Below are 15,283 nucleotides of genomic sequence, written 5' to 3'. Positions count from 1 at the left end.
GATGTAATCCCCAATGTTGGAGGTGGGGCCTGGTGGGAAGTGTGTGGGTCATAGGGGAGGGTCCCTCATGGTTTGGTGCTGTTCTCAAGATAGTGAGTGCAGTCTCAGGAGATCTGTTTTTTTTTATTTTTTTATTTTTTTATTTTTGAGATGGAGTTTTGCTCTTGTTGCCCAAGCTGGAGTGCAGTGGCGTGATCTCAGCTCACTGCCACCTCCGCCTCCCGGGTTCAAGCGATTCTCCTGCCTCAGCTTCCCGAGTAGCTGGGATTATAGGCGCCTGCCACCACACCCGGCTAATTTTTTATATTTTTAGTAGAAACAGGGTTTCACCATGTTGGCCAGGCTGGTCTTGAACTCCTGACCTCAGGTGATCTGCCCCCCTCGGCCTCCCAAAGTGCTGGGATTACAGGTGTGAGCCACTGCGCCCAGCCAAGATCTGGTCATTTAAAAGTGTGTGGCACTGCCCCCCACAACCTTGCTCCCATTCTCGCCCTGTGATGTGCTTGCTCCACTTCGCCCTCCACTGTGAGTAAAAGCTCCCTGAGGCCTCTCCAGAAGCCAAGCAGATGTCAGTGCCATGCTTGTGCAGCCTGCAGAATTGTGAAACAATTAAATCTTTTTTTAATAAACTAGTCAGCCTCAGGTATTTCTTTATAGCAACACAAGAATAGCCTAATATAGTAACCATCACCCAAATCAAGAAATAGGACATTTTTGCATCCTTTGAAAGTTCTACCCACCACCCCTTCATCCTCCCCCAGGCTACCACTGTTATAATTTCTATCATTCTAGAATTAGTTTTGGCTGTATTTTTCTTTTTTTTTCCAAGAAATATTAACTATTCTTTATTTGATATTATATATAAGCCATATAAAATGCCTTTTAATAAGTTAAAAGAACCATTTTATTTTGAGATGGGGTCTTACTCTGTCACACAGGCTGGGGTGCAACTGCAACCTTGACTCCTGGGCTCAAGCCATCCTTCCACCTCAGCCTCCTGAGTAGCTACGACTACAGGAATGCACCACCATGCCCGGCTATTTTTAATTTTTGTACAGACAAGGTCTCTCTATGTGGTCCAACTTGTGGCCTCAAGCAATCCTCCCACTTCAGCCCCAAAAAAGTACTGCGATTACAGGCATGAGCCACTATGCCCAGCCAAGGAACCATTTTAGACACAGAGAATTCTAATTAAATTGACATAGTTAAGACCAGAAATATAAAGTAGACATTGTTACCTTATCTTTAGTCTTTGCCTTTAAGAGGCACATGAACACAGAACACAGGTGGGTCTTGCTTGGTTCTGAGACAGTGAAGACATTTCCCCAATATTTAAATACATTCATATAGCTAGTTATATAAATCTAAATATAAAGCCAATCTCGAATAGGTTTTAAGATTGCATTCACCATCTTTGTGAAAAGTTGAACACTACAAATTAAGTCCAATCATAGTTTTAGAAGGGGGAAACAGTGATACCATTTACTGAATCAGAATTACTATTAAAATTTTAAAAAACCCAAATGTATTCATTTAACCACAAGCAAGTCTTAATTAAATCAGGACTGCTCAACAAAAATATTCTGTGAGTTATTCATGATCTGAATTCTGATGTATATTAGACAGCTATTAAATTATGTACACATAAAAAAGTCATGTGGTCAGTTATTACTCATTATTAGCTTTTCTGAGATAAGCTATCAAGTCTGCCCTTTCTGCCTTCTTCTTAGTGCTGGCAATGGTCATTTTTGTTCCAGGGATGTACTTCTTGGGATTCTGCAAATACTCCATCAGTGTCTCCTCTCCTCAGGTGATGCCTCTGTTCTCATTGGTGTCTGTGAGAGAATTCAGTGGCCTGACCTGTCTTCTGCATAAATAGACCATGGAGATTTGGCTCACTCTTGTGCTTGCCTCGCTTTACCATGGTGTGGCACTGGGCACACTTTTTTTTTTTTTTTAAGACAAGTTCTGGCTCCATCATCCAGGCTGGAGTGCAGTGGCACGATCTTGGCTCACTGCAACCTCTGCCTCCTGGGCTCAAGCCATCCTCCCACCTCAGCCACCCGAGTAGCTGGGACTACAGGCATGCACCACCATGCCTGGCTAATTTTTGTATTTTTATGGAGACAGGGTTTTGCCATGTTGCCCAGGCTGGTCATGAACTCCTGGGCCTAAGTAATCTGCCCACCTCAGCCTCCCAAAGTGCTGGGACTACAGGCGTAAACTACCATGCCCGGCCTTGGGCACACTTCTGAACAAAACTCTTCTTGCCTTTCTCAATGTCACCCGTATTTAATTCTGTCTCTCATCACTGGTACTACGAACTTCCTGTTCAGACTGCAGACATCCCACTCTTTCAGTTTTAGCTATTTTAAAAGGAATATAGAATATGTACCTTTTAAAGTTTGGTTTCTTCAACTGAAATAATGTTTTTGAGATTTATTCATTTTTCATGTCTCCATAGTTTATTGTTTTTTGTGGCTGAGTAGTATTCCATTGTGCGAGTATTCCAAAATTAGTTTATTCTTCTGATTATTGACATTTGAGTTATTTCCTTGTTTTGATAAAGATGCTATGAGTAGTCTACAAATCTTTTTGTAGACATATTATTTTTATTTCTCTTGGGTAAATACCTGAGAATGAAATTGCTGGGTTATGGAGTATATAGAGTATACAATTTTTTTTTTTTTTTTTTGAGATGGAGTCTTGCTCTGTCACTAGGCTGGAGTGCAGTGGCACGATCTCAGCTCACTGCAACCTCTGCCTCCCGGGTTCAAGCGATTCTCCTGCCTCAGCCTCCCTAGTAGCTGGGATTACAGGCACCCGCCACCACACCCAACTAATTTTTTGTACTTTTAATAGAGGCAAGGTTTCACTGTGTTGGCCAGGCTGGTCTCGAACTACTGGCCTCAGGTGATCCACCTGCCTCAGCCTCCTAAAGTGCTGGGATTACAGGCGTCAGCCATTGTGCCTGGCTGAGAATATAAAATTTTAGCTTTATTAGCAACTTGCAGTTTTCTGATGTGGTTGTACCATTTTATACTACTCCTAGCAATGAATTAGAATTCTGTTTGCTCCACATCTTTGTTGATATTTGATATTGTCATTTTTTTTGAACACCAGTTCCATTTGCTCCACATCTTTTTTTTTTTTTTTTTTTTTTTTTTTTTGAGATAGAGTCTCACTCTGTCTCACTCTGTCACTCAGGCTGGAGTGCACTGGCTTGATCACGGCTCACTGCAGCCTCAATCTCCCAGGCTCATGCCTTTCTCCCACCTCAGCCTTCCAAATAGCTGGGACTACAGGTGTGCACCATTACACGCAGCTATTTTTTTTTTTTTGTAGAGACAGGATCCTGCTATGTTGCTCAGGCTGGTCTCAAACTCCTGGGCTCAAGCGATCCTCCCACTTTAGCCTCCCAAAGTGCTGGGATTACAGGCGTGAGCCACTGTGCCCAGCCTACATCTTTGTTGATATTTAATATTGTCAGTGCATTTTTTTCCTTTTCTTTTTAATATTAGCCATTGTTTGTATAGTGTTATTTCATTTTGGTTTTAATTTACGCTTCCGCAATGACTACTGATGTTCGGCACCTTGTCGCATATTTATTCGTTATTTGGAGTGTATGTGTGTGTGGATCTGATTTAAGTCTTTTGTACATTAAATTTGCATTTTGTTTTTTATTATTGATTTGTAGGCATTCTTGATGTTTTCTGGATATAAGTCCTTGGTCAGATAAATATAGATATTTTACCCCGGTCTATGCCTTGTTTCTTTACGTTCTTGTTTTGTTTTGAATACACTTTTTATTTTGAAGTGATTTAAGATTTACAAAAAAGTTGCAAAGATAGTTTAGAGAGTATTTGTATACCCTTCACCCAGCTTTCCCGAATGTTAATATTTTACATAAACATGGTGCATTATTCAAAACAAGTTTTTTTGTTGTTATGTTGATATTCTGAATGCCATTTCCTTCATTATAGTTTCTTTTTTTTTTTTTTTTTTTTTTTTTTGGAGACGGAGTATTGCTCTGTCGCCCTCTGCACTCTGCTGCAGTGCAGTGGCATGATCTCAGCTCACTGCAACCTCTGCCTCCCAGGTTCAAGAGATTCTCCTGCCTCAGCCTCCTGAGTAGCTGGGATTACAGGCACGTGCCACCACATCTGGCTAATTTTTGTATTTTTAGTAGAGACTAGGTTTCACCATGTTGGCCAGGCTGGTTTTGAACTCCTGACCTCAGGTGATCTACCCACCTCAGCCTCCCAAAGTGTTGGGATTACAAGCGTGAGCCACTGCGCCCAGCCCCTTCATTATATTTTCTAATCAGTTTTTCTTATATTAGAAAAGTAATTTTTGGCTGGGTCCAGTGGCTCTTATCTGTAATCTTAGCACTTTGGGAGGCTGAAGTGGGTGGATTACTTGAATTCAGGAGTTCAAGACCAGCCTGGGCAACAAAGCAAGACCCCATCTCTAGAAAAAATACAAAAATTAGCTAGGTGTGGTGGTGCATGCGGATAGTTCCAGCTACTCAGGAGTCTGAGGAGGGAAGATGGCTTGAGGCTGTTAGGCAGAGGCTGCAGTGAGCTGAGATCAACACTGAACTTCAGCCTGGGCAACAAAGTGAGACCCTGTCTCAAAAAAAAAAAAAAAAAAAGCAATTTTGCCTGGACAAGGTGGCTCACACCTGTAATCTCAGCACTTTGGGAGGCTGGGCAACATAGAGAAACCCCGTCTCTACAAAAAAACAAACAAGAATAGCTGGGCATGGTGGCACATGCCTGTGGTCCCAGCTACTTGGGAGGCTGAGGTAGGAGGACCACTTGGGCCTGGGAATTCAGGTCTGCAGTGAACTGTGATTGTGCTGCTGCACTTCAGCCTGGGCAACAGAGTGAGACTCTGTCTCAAAATAAAAAAAGATTAAAAATTAAAAAATAAAAAAGGAAAGCAGTTTTTAAAAAGTAGCAGTATTTATTTGATTTTCTTACTGAACTATGTTATTAGCTTTCTCAAATTCTGAATTTTTCAGTTATATATTAGCATCTATTAATCATGATGATAATTTCTGTTTTTTTTTTTTTTGTAAGATGGAGTCTTGCTCTGTCACCCAGGCTGGAGTGCATTGGCACTATCTTGGCTCATGGCAACCTTTGCCTCGCTGGTTCAAGTGATTCTCATGCCTCAGCCTCCTGAGTAGCTGGGACTATAGGTGCACACCACCACGCCTGGCATATTTTTTGCATTTTTGGTAGAGATGGGGTTTCACCATGTTGGCCAGGCTGGTCTTGAACTCCTGACCTCAAGTGATCCTCCCTCCTCAGCCTCCCAAAGTGCTGGGATTACAGGTGTGAGCCACCGCACCTGGCCACTGATAATTTCTTTTTGTTTTTGCCCCAAAGGTTTAAATCTTTGACACTATAAAGTTTTTAATTTTGATGATGTCTAATTTCTCTAATTTTTCAGAGAAAAATTTGAGAATTTTGTTGCTTATACTTTTAGTGTCATATCTAAGAAACTATTGCCTCTTCCCAAGTCACAGAGATTTACACCTATGTTTTCTCTTAGAGTTGTGTAGTTTTAGCTCTTACACTTGGGTCTTTGATACATTTTGAGTTAATTTTTATAGATGGTGTGAGCTAGGGGGCCCAACTTTATTCTTTTGCATGTGGATATCCAGTTGTCCCAGCACCATTGTTGAAAAGACCCCAATGTTTATGCCTTCCATTTTTTATTTTCAGGTCTTCATTTTTAACCAGAACATTTAGAACACTATTAATAACTGTGACAGAAGATGTCTTTGTTTTTTTTTCCCTTTAACGAGAATGTCTCTAGTGTTTCTACTAGAAATATGGTGTTTAGTTTCCAGTAGCTTCTTTGATTAAGGAATTTTCTTATTTCTAGTTTATGAAGGTTTAAAAAAATCCCCTTTTTATTGCAAAATTTAACACACAGAAAAGTGTACATAAAACGCAAACGTATAACTTAATGGATTTTTATAAAGCAGAGGTTTGAGTTACCACCACCTTGGGTCAAGAAATAAAATATTATTTCTAATGGTCAAGAAGGTGTATTAATTTTTTGATACCCTTGATTATAAAACCATTAATAACCCTAGGAAATTTAAAAGGATTATTGGGATGATGTCTCACATAGTATGCTTTAAAAGTGACAGTTATCAGCTGTAGCTTTAACTGAGGCACTGAGGCTGCCATTATTTTAAATTTTCTCCTGAGCTTTATAACTATATATCCAACTGGATTCTCATTATCTTTCCTTGAAGGCTTGCAGGTACCTCAGACTCAACATATTTTATATGAACTGCTTCTCCTCTGTTTCCTATCTCAGTAAAGGGCACCTCCCTTTACCCAGTCATTATGCCAGAAACCTAGGTAACATCTATGATTCCTTGTTTTTCTTTTTTTTTTTTTGAGACGGAGTCTCGCTCTGTCGCCCAGGCTGGAGTGCAGTGGCGCAATCTCCGCTCACTGCAAGCTCCGCCTCCCGGGTTCACGCCATTCTCCTGTCCTGCCTCAGCCTCTCCGAGTAGCTGGGACTACAGGCGCCCGCCACCACGCCCGGCTAATTTTTTGTATTTTTTAGTAGAGACGGGGTTTCACTGTGGTCTCGATCTCCTGACCTCGTGATCTGCCCGCCTCGGCCTCCCAAAGTGCTGGGATTACAAGCGCGAGCCACCGCGCCCCGCCTGATTCCCTGTTTTTCTTATTTGTTCAATAATGTTTATACAGCAATTAACTATGTGCTAGATACCTAGCACTGTGAATATAGTAGGGAATAAAAGAGACATGGACCTCTCATGCTGGTCCTCTCATGAGGTTGTAGTCACCAAATCCTGTGGATCATACCTCCTATATTTCCTATATGTCTATCAAATCCATCTGCTTTCATTTGTCTCTCTTTTTTTTTTTTTTTTTTTTGAGACGGAGTCTCACTCTGTCACCCAGGCTGGAGTGCAGTGGCGCAGTCTCAGCTCACGTGCAACCTCCGCCTCCCGGGTTCAAGCAATTCTCCTGCCTCAGCCTCCTGAGTAGCTGGGGCTACAGGTGCACGCCGCCACGCCTGGCTAATTTTTTTGTAGTTTTGGTAGAGGCAGGGTTTCACCGTTTGCCCAGGCTGGTCTCGAACTCCTAATCTCAGGCAATCTGCCTGCCTGGTCTTGAACTCCTGAGCTCAGGCAATCCACCTGCCTCCGCCTCCCAAAGTGCTAGGATTACAGGCGTGAGCCACGGTGCCCTGCCTCATCCACTTTAGTCCAAGTCATTGTGTGTCGCCTGGGTTACAGAAGAAACAGTCTGCTGAATGATTTCCATGCTTCTATTCTTCTTTCTCCAACTATTTTCTTCTTCTTTTCTTTTTTTTTTAGACAAAGTCTCATTCTGTTGCCCAGGCTGAAGTGCGGTGGTGCGATCTCAGCTCACTGCAACCTCCGCCTCCTGGGTTCAAGCGATTCTCCTGCCTCAGCCTTCCGAGTAGCTGGGATTACAGGCATGTGCCACCACGCCTGGCTAATTTTTTGTATTTTTAGTAGAGACAGGGTTTCACCATGTTGGTCAGGCTGGTTTTGAACTCCTGACCTCAAGTGATCTGCCTGCCTTGGCCTCCCAAAGTGCTAGGATTACAGGCATGAGCCACTGCATCTGGCCTCTCAAACTATTTTCTATGCTTCAGCCAGGAAAACCTGAATATTTCACACCTTTCTTAAAATCTTTCAGTGGTTGTCATTGCCCTGTTCTCTAGTCTCACTTCTTGTCGTTCCTGTTTTTGAATTCTATACTTCAACCACACTAATCGTTTTTCACTTTCTCAATTATGTCATTTTCTCATCTCCTAGTTTTAATACATTTCCTTCTCCTACTTCCGTGATCCTTATTGTCTCTCTTCTTTGACTACCAATTTCACAGGTCTCAGGTTCAACATCAGTGCCTCTAAGGAGCCTCCCATGGCATAACCCATACTGTGTTTTCCCTTTATACCTTTTTGTTTTTTTAAGAGATAGGGTCTCACTATGTTGTGCAGTGGTGTAGTCATAGCTCACTGTAACTTCAAACTCCTGGGCTCAAGGGATCCTCCCAAGTAGATAGGGCTACAGGTGTGTGCCACCATGCTGGAGTAATTTTTTAATCTTTATTTTGTAGAGACAAGGTCTCACAGTATTGCCCAGGCTGGTCCCAAATGCCTGGCCTCAAGCAATCCTCCCACCTCAGACTACCAAAATGCTGGCATGAGCCATGGCATCCAGCCCCCACTTTGTTTCTTATAGCTTACCTGTCATAACACTTGTCATATAGATAGTTTAATTTGTCATATATTCTTATGGTCAATACACTTTAGGCTCTGGGAAGGGAAGGACTGTGCCTAACTCATTCACTATTGTGTTAATTGCATCTACCGCAGTATCTGTTAAGTCTTAGGCATTGGGAATAAAGATTTGTTCAATGAATGAACTGAGCAGAGGAAGGGGGTGGTGGCAAGAAAAGAGCAGTGAGGTGTTCCAGTTGATAATTTAATAAGAATAATCAGAGTTGGAATAATCAGAATTTGTATTTCAAACCTTATAACTTCCTTTGCTTAAAAATATTTGATTTTCTTTCTTAATAATTGATTCTTGTTTTAGGCTTTTTTTTTTAATTAGTTAAACTTTGGTTGGTTAGGGTTTAACAGGGAATTAGGAATTTGATAGCATGTTCTTATGTCTTTTAAAGACCAAGAGAACTAGAAGGAGAGCATAAACCAGGATTTTAGATGCTAAAAATGTTACAGAATTTAGATCCTTGACCTTCAGGGAGTGTATCAATGTGAGGAGTGCAACTGTTAGGAATAAGTGCTGGGATGTTGAAAGTTCTTGCAAAATTTAGACAATTTGCTGTGTCATAGGTATTGAATCAGCTGGAAGCAAACTGAAAGTATAAATTGAATGGATGGATAGAAATGTGAGTGGCAGTAAGAATAAAACAGACTAAATTTTAAAAACAGTTTAGGGATTGGTATGTAAATACAATCTTATATATAAATATTGCATCCTTTTATAAGTTGTATGTGGATTAAATAAAATTAATCTTATTTATTTGATGTAAAAATTACCCTGGAAGTTGTTATTTGTAGTAAAGGAATATGGGAAGGATCATTAAAGTTTTTTTCAATATAATATAAATATTAAATAATAGGATAGTGGACCAACTAGAGTTCATCAGAGACAATTTTTTTTCAACTTTATACCTTTTTATTCTTTTTGAATGCTGGGAGGTGAACCTTTTACACCAAGCTTTTCCAACCCATGGCCCCTGAGGCCACATGTGGCCCAGGACCGCTTTGAATGTGACCCAACACAAATTCATAAACTTTCTTAAAACATTATGATTTTTTTTTGGCTTTTTTGTTTTGTTTGTGCTCATCAGCTATCATTGGTATCAGTGTGTTTTATGTGTAGCCCAGGACGATTCTTCCAGTGTGGCCCAGGGAAGCCAAAAGATTGGATACCCCTGTTACACCATTTGGTGGGCTAAGACATGGTTACATGAAAACAGTAACAACTAGCTGTTTAAGGCGGGATAATTATGGAATAAATAGACTGGCTAATTAGTGTAGATGTTCTGAGAAGATAGAGGTTACTTTCAATTGGGAAAGGCATGGTTCCTGGCAGGTTGGGTATCTCGTAACTGCTTATTAAATAAACAGATTGAATATTTTGGAGTAGTAATGTGAGAAGGGTAGTTTTTTTTTTTTTTTTTTTGAGATGGAGTCTTGCTCTGTCGCCCAGGCTGGAGTTCAGTGGCGTGATCTTCGCTCACTGCAAGCTCCGCCTCCCTGGTTCACGCCATTCTCCTGCCTCAGCCTCCCTAGCAGCTGGGACTACAAGTGCCCGCCACCACGCCTGGCTAATTTTTTGTATTTTTTTAGTAGAGACGGGGTTTCACCGTGTTAGCCAGGATGGTCTCGATCTCCTGACACTGTGATCCGCCCGCCTCGGCCTCCCAAAGTGCTGGGATTGCAGGCATAAGCCACCGCGCCCCGCGAGAAGGGTAGTATTTTAAGTGATTAATTTGATAAGACTGTGTTGGTTGGATTGATTGGAGGAAGGAGGGATGAGTTAAGATGCACAGTAGCTTATTAGCCTGTAGGGCAGTAGTGAAAGGCATCTAAGAGAACAGTAAAGATGTGAATAGGCATTTAAGAAAAAGAAAGGATGTTGAGACTTACTGATTATGGGAAGCAGGAGAAAGAAAGGTCAAAGACAGTTTTAAGATTTTGAGAATACTGGTATTTCACAAATATTTATTAAGCATCCGTTCTGTGCTCTCTTCTTCTTTTCCTGAAAATGCCTCAAGTTGTCTTCATTCTTTTTTTTTTTTGATCTTTATTCTTAAAAATAAAAATGGCCACCAAAAGAACTTTCTTTCAGTCTTACCTCTCTTGCAAACCATTGACCCATCTCTTTCCTTTCTCTTCAAATTCTCCTTAAGGAGTAGTGTAAACCCACTCTGCAACTTTGCTCCATTATACTGAAACTGCTTTCTCAAAGGTCATCGCAGACTTCCTAAATGCCACACCTTATCATCCTTCTAATTCTTTTCTTGTTGTTGTTTTGGGACAGAGTCTTGCTCTGTCACCTAGGTTGGAGTGCAATGGTGCGTTCTCAGCTTACTGCAACCTCTGCCTCTCAAGTTCAAGCGATTCTCCTGCCTCAGCCTCCTGAGTAGTTGAGATTACAGGCATGTGCCACCACGCCTGGCTAATTTTTGTATTTTTAGTAGAGATGGAGTTTCACCATGTTGGCCGGGCAGCTCTCCAACTCCTGACCTCGTGATCTGCCCGCCTCGGCCTCCCAAAGTGCTGGGGATTATAGGCATGAGCCATCGCGCCCGGCCATTTTTCTAATTCTTATCCTTTTGGAGCATTTTATAACATTTTGTCTACTTGATCTCCGTATGAATTAAAACTCTTACTCTTTGGCTTCCAAAACAATGCTTTTTTTCCCCTCAGATCCTCTTCTTACCTCCTGAATCACTCTTCTGCTCACGATTCCTCTTCCATTGCCCACTCTTTGCCCAGATTTCTACCCCAACCCACTTTCTCTAGATTCTTTCTTTCTCTGTAACCTTACCCATTCCCATGGCCTCATCCCTCATTATGTACTAATGATGTTGAGATCTGTCTGACCCTGACCTGTTTAGACTTGACTTTTTTCCTGGACTCCAGATTTGCATTTCCAGCTGCCCATTAGACATCTTGATGTAGATGTCTTACAGGTTTCTCTCAGTCTCAGTATTTCCAGAGCAAAATTGTTCTCATCCTGTCACAAAATTTGTTGCTCCTCCTCCTGTTTTCTCTTCTTGGAGAGAAATATCATTAGCCACTCAGTCATTTAAGTCATTGATTCCCAATTGACTGCATGAGAATCACCTGGGGGCACATGTGAAAAATAGAGGCTGCTGAATTGTATCCTCCAAAGAGCCTGATTCATTAGGTCTATGGTAGGACCCAGGAATCTTACTCTGATGCTTATCCAAGTTTGGAAATCACTAATGAAAACTGATTTGCTCCCTCCGTCCCCATCTCCACAGTCTACTGAATTACCAAGACTTGTCAGTTCTATCTGTGTAATGTCTCATAACTCTGTCTTCTTGTCTCCATTTACACTGCTAGTATTCTAGTTGAGACTGTCATCTTTGTGGGAACTTGTAGGTACATAGTAGGTATTTTTAAAATTCTCGTTGAATAAATGAATGCATCATTGCCATAGTCTGCCATAGGTCTATTTTTTCCCCTAATTTCACATCTTTACAGTCTATTTCTAATAGTACCTTGTTATTTTTAAAATACCAATCTAATGATATAACTTTTCTTTAAAAAACAATCCATCATTGGCTTTCAAGCTTGGTTATACATCAGAATACTCATTAAATACAGATTCTGTCTGTTTAAGAATGAGGACAATTAAAGAAAAATACAGATGCCTGAGCCCCAACTCTGGAAATTTCAATTTAGTAGATCTGGAGTACAGCACAGGAATCTGTATTTTTACCAGGTATCCCAGAGATTCTGATGCAATTTTGCATTTTGAAGCCATTCACATGCAGAGTAAAAAGCATCTAAAATGCTTTCAACCTGTCTTACCAGTTTTTTTCCCTACCACTCCTCAACCTCATTCACATACCTTCTCATTTATTATTTGCCATCTCCTGAGCACTCCATGAACTTTTTGTTCATATCGTTCTCTTTGCTTAACTGCTCCTGCTCCCCTTCTATGCCTGGTAAAACCCTCCTAATCACTTCAAGGCTCGGCTCAGGTGTCACCTCCTCTGTGAAGTTCTACCCTGTCAGAATTTATTCATCCTTCCTTCTTGTTCTCATGATACGTTGTTGCTGGTTTAGCAAACCACAGGTGATATTATCTTACACAAACAACAAGTTGTTCTGTGGCAGGCAGAAGACTCAGGAGGTGAAGGAGTTTCATTATTTACCTAGAGTTTCCAGCCCAGGGCTACTATTGCCCTAGTGGAGAGATTTATAAAATAGTTTTGATATGACCTGTGAATAAAGAAGAAAATGTGTCTGAAACAATTTCTGTGAACATGATTTGAACTTTGTTTCTTACCCATTTTAGAGTGAATGTCCAAGCTGTATACCCACCCCTTCCCCTGAGAGTAGAGCCCTGAAGCTTTATATTCTCAACACTCCCCCCACCCCACCCCGTCCCTTGGCTCTGTCTTCTCAGTGTCAATAGATACCTTCTCTCTTCTTTGCTGTTGCCTGCTTTGGTTACTGATTCCAGAGCTTTTCCTGACTTTTCTGGTAAATTATTACTCTGAACTGGAGTGTATCCCTTTGAAGATTTCCTGTACTTGTACCAAACAAATGATTGTGCATATGCCTTTTGAATTCTTCATATTTGAGTCATGCTGTGTTCTAACACTTGAAGTATTAAAATCTCAAGTATCTATGGTATAGTCTTTGAAAGTCACTGTCTTTTGATCAAGTGTTCATGTGGTTGTTAGGGTAATTAATTGGATTGCACTGATAGTGCTAGAATTTATAAAGCAATTACTTCCTTTACTAATGACTACCCATGTTCTTATTCATAGATGCTCTCTCTTATTGATGTGTACATAAATTGTATCTAAATAGCATTCTGGGATTTTTATACATATACATTTCTCATATAAATGTATCTGTATTCCCTTGCACACACACATTCCATACACACATATGTGTTCATACATACTTACTTTTCAGATTATTAAAGTCCGCAAAGGACCTCAAGGTTATTTGGAATTATTCAGTGTAAGAACAATAACTGTATTTCTTCTCTGAATTTCAGTGGGGGCAAGAGTCCCTAGTGATCATCTATCTTACCCTTAGAGAAAAAGGAAGAAAAGGAAAAGAAAAAAAAGGACCTTTTGGTTTGACCTGATCTAGATATCTGAGTATCGTTCCTTTGTATTAATGAGTGTGGGAGTGGTTTTGATGAGCTTTGGGGTGTGTGTGGGTGTGTGTGTGTATGTATCATCCCTCAACTGCCTCCTGCAGCCTAGGCCAAGACTACTCATGGAGCAGTCCTTTCTAGACAGATAGCTGCTCATCCTGGCTTTCAATTATGACATAGGAAAATTTCCATCAGTGTTTTTCCTAAGCTCATAGGGAACCACATCTAGCTACTGGTGTATTCAACTCTAAGAGCTTTTAGACCAGCTTGAAGACTCTGTCCAAGAAGGAAAGTCAGTGTTGCGTTTTCCATGGCTTCTGGGAACGGCCTAAGGAAAGGATATCTACAAATAATTCCAAATCCTTCCTTTATGGTATCTGTTAATATGTAGCATGTTAACATTAGAATTTTACCTTTGTCCTTTCTCCTAACCTTCTCATGGACTAGTGAGTAGCATAAAGTCCAGAATTATTATGGCAACAGTAAGTTAGTAAGAGAAACAAAGGGCTGGAAGGATCTGTAAACCAGCAATTGTAGAACAGTTGACCCAGCCATCCCATTACTAGGTATATACCCAAAGGATTATAAATCATGCTGCTATAAAGACACATGCACACGTGCATTTATTGCAGCACTATTCACAATAGCAAAGATTTGGAACCAACCCAAATGTCCAACAGTGATAGACTGGATTAAGAAAATGTGGCACATATACACCATGGAATACTATGCAGCCATAAAAATGATGAGTTCATATCCTTTGTAGGGACATGGATGAAGCTGGAAACCATCATTCTGAGCAAACTATCACAAGGACAAAAAACCAAACATCTCATGTTCTCACTCATGGGTGGGAATTGAACAATGAGAACACTTGGACGCTGGAAGGGGGTCATCACACACTGGGGCCTGTTGTGGGGTGGGGGGAGGGGGGAGAGGGATAGCATTAGGAGATATACCTAATAGAAATGACGAGTTAATGGGTGCAGCACACCAACATGGCACATGTATACATATGTAACAAAACTGCACATTGTGCACATGTACCCTAGAACTTAAAGTATAATAAAAAATATATATATCTATAAAAGAAAAAAAAAAAGAAACAAATCTCCAACTTGGAAAGTTTGGAAAACAAAGCATGTTATGTTGGAAGAAATGAATTTCTTTGAGAGCTTTAAAAAAATTGACTGCGGCTGGGCATGGTGGCTCACGCTTGTAATCCCAGCACTTTGGGAGGCTGAGGGGGGTGGATCATTCGAAGCCAGGGGTTCAAGACCAGCCTGGGCAACATGGAAAAACCCTGTCTCTACTAAAAATAAAAAAATTAGCCGGGTTGGTGGCGTGCACCTGTAATCCTAGCTGCTTGGGAGGCTGAGGCAGGAGAATATCTTGAACCCTGGAGCCAGAGGTTACAGTGAGCCGAGATTGTGGCACTGCCCTCCAGCCTGGGGGACAGAGTAAGACTCTGTCTCAAAAAAAAAAAAAGGTTGACAGTGAGATGTGTATCCAAAATCCAAGAGTACTTTGTAATATTATTATTTAATAGTGATATCAATAAAGTTTAAATCTTGTTGATCCATCAAAATTTTTAGACTGGTTTCATTATATAGAGATAGTTGTAGAACAAAAAGAAATTGTCATTATATTCTCTTCTTCCAGGACAAGTAACTAAAAAATTTCAAGTCAATTAAAAAAAGTTTCCAATTGTTCATGTTTTAAGAACTGCATAGTCTAGCAGACTGCCGTAGGGTCTGGAGTTTTGATATGAGGAAGCCCTAATGCTTTTTACAATCCCATCTTATTAAACTAAGAAGTCTTATGAGATACTGTTTAACTGTGCCT

The 15,283-nt window shown here is 40.7% G+C and overlaps 1 protein-coding gene and 1 pseudogene across 17 annotated transcripts in view; one reads left to right on the top strand and one right to left on the bottom strand.

Moving 5' to 3' along the window:
- PPP1R12B (protein phosphatase 1 regulatory subunit 12B) overlaps window positions 1–15,283 on the top strand; it is a 257,353-nt gene that overhangs the window by 18,930 nt on the left and 223,140 nt on the right. The window lies entirely within an intron of this gene.
- On the bottom strand, window positions 1,630–11,141 carry LOC131381870 (cytochrome c-like; annotated as a pseudogene).

The sequence above is a fragment of the Hylobates moloch genome, unplaced genomic scaffold (assembly GCF_009828535.3).
Source record: "Hylobates moloch isolate HMO894 unplaced genomic scaffold, HMol_V3 SCAFFOLD_18, whole genome shotgun sequence".
Lineage (NCBI taxonomy): Eukaryota > Metazoa > Chordata > Mammalia > Primates > Hylobatidae > Hylobates > Hylobates moloch.
This window is presented reverse-complemented; position numbering and strand designations above follow the sequence as displayed.